Source organism: Symphalangus syndactylus, chromosome 20 (assembly GCF_028878055.3).
Source record: "Symphalangus syndactylus isolate Jambi chromosome 20, NHGRI_mSymSyn1-v2.1_pri, whole genome shotgun sequence".
In the NCBI taxonomy this organism is placed as follows: domain Eukaryota; kingdom Metazoa; phylum Chordata; class Mammalia; order Primates; family Hylobatidae; genus Symphalangus; species Symphalangus syndactylus.
The window spans coordinates 53,588,034-53,589,904 of record NC_072442.2 but is presented as its reverse complement, the minus strand read 5'-3'; positions in this window follow the sequence as shown (position 1 = coordinate 53,589,904).

Here is a 1,871-nt window from a genome sequence, read left to right as displayed (position 1 = left end):
TTCGTCTATGTAATGTGTAATAAGGTAAATTAATCATTATGGATATTCCAATTCTATGATCCCCTGTGTCCTTAAGAACCATGATTCTCAGTGTTGAAGAAAGAAGGTAGCCACACAATACAAACAAAAATCTTGTTTAAAAAGCCTGTACTTGTAAATTTGGATTGTAAATATTGGTATGAATTTATGGGATGTTTTATTTTACGTGTGCTCTATGTGTATTTTCTAGTTTTATTTACTGAAGAGATCTAGAAACAATGACCAATCAAGGAATAGAGAACATCCCTAGAGTCCACATACAGGTCTTGAAATATTATTTTCTATTAAAAGAAATCAAGGTTTTTTGTTTGGTTGGTTTTTATCTTTTTAGAAACAGCTGATCCACATCTGTGGCAGGAAATGTATGGGATTACCCTGGAATATCTTTCACACCAAATGTGTGGGTACTATCCCAAACTACAAGATTCATGTAGAAAAGGAAGCGGAAGCTAATTTGAAGACATTTTCACAAGTCAAAAGTGAACAATTTGAGCTTTGATAACAATTGCAATGGCTTGAAACCCATCAAAAATTTAAATCCTTGAACTCATATTTTTAAAAACCTAATAAATCACCTGTGGAGATGAGTAGGGAATATATTAATCATTTAAAACTGGTAAATCAAGGAAAAGAACCTAGCATTTATTTTGTCTTTTCTGTATGAACTTTCACTTAAGGTGTCCAGTGGTAGATGAGGAGTAGTACCTATTTGTAAGTGTTTTCCACTAATAAATTACAAATAAATAATAGAATATTACTATTTTGCAATCCCATTGAATTAATGAATCTAAGTTGTAAGCATCAAGAGTTGCTCAACATCATAAAAAAGGGACTGAGATACCATGTTCCTCCTGATAAAAGAGCCCAGCTCCACTTCCAGTCTTACCATAGGGATCAGGCTAATCCAGTCCCAGTCTAACGGACAACAACATGCAGGAACTCCAGAGGGTAGAGGGCATGATGAGCTGCCCCACAGGAGTGCAAAATCAGAAAAATCCAGACTGCGGGAAATTGCACAGGTCCAACAGCCTGGGTTCTTCAACAATAAATCGTAAGGGAAGAAGGGAATGAAAATCTGTGTAGTAAAAGAGATTTAGAAGACATATCTTTTTTTTTTAATGGGCAATACTAAACTCTTGTGTCTTGAGTTGAGCATGTGGGTGATAAAACTGTAAAGTAACACAAGGAAGGAAATAATGATATAAAAATTAGGATAGGAGTTACTTTGTGGGGAAAAAGAAGGGGCCTAAGATTAAGATGGGGCATACGGAGGGGCTTCTGGTATGGGCGGCAAAGTTAAATTTCTATACATGGGTGGTGGTTAAAAGGATATTCACCTTACAAGCTTTATATTCATCTGTTTGGTTTTTTTTTTTTTTGGTATTTATGTTTTATTTTACTGTAAAAATGGGTTGGAAATACCATTATTTTTCTTGTAGACCTTGCCAATTGTGGCTCACTTTGAAGATCTCCCTGAATACAAGAATTAATAAGTATTTACTTATATATTCTTCAGCACACTTTAAACGAGTAATTTCATATTTAAACTATTTAATATATGTTTTACTTTTTAAATTTTTATTCTTACAGATTTAGTGGTACACATGTAGTTTTGTTATGGATCTATTGCATACTGGTGAAGTCTGGAATTTTCATGTATCCATCACCCAAACATTGAACATTGTACCCAATAGATAGTATTACATCTCTCACTCCCCTCCCACCCTCCTCCAATGTCTATTATTCCACTCTATATGTCACTTACAAGCTGAAGCCACCCATTGTTTAGCTCCAACTTGTAAGTGAGAACATGCTATATTTGCCTTTCTGTC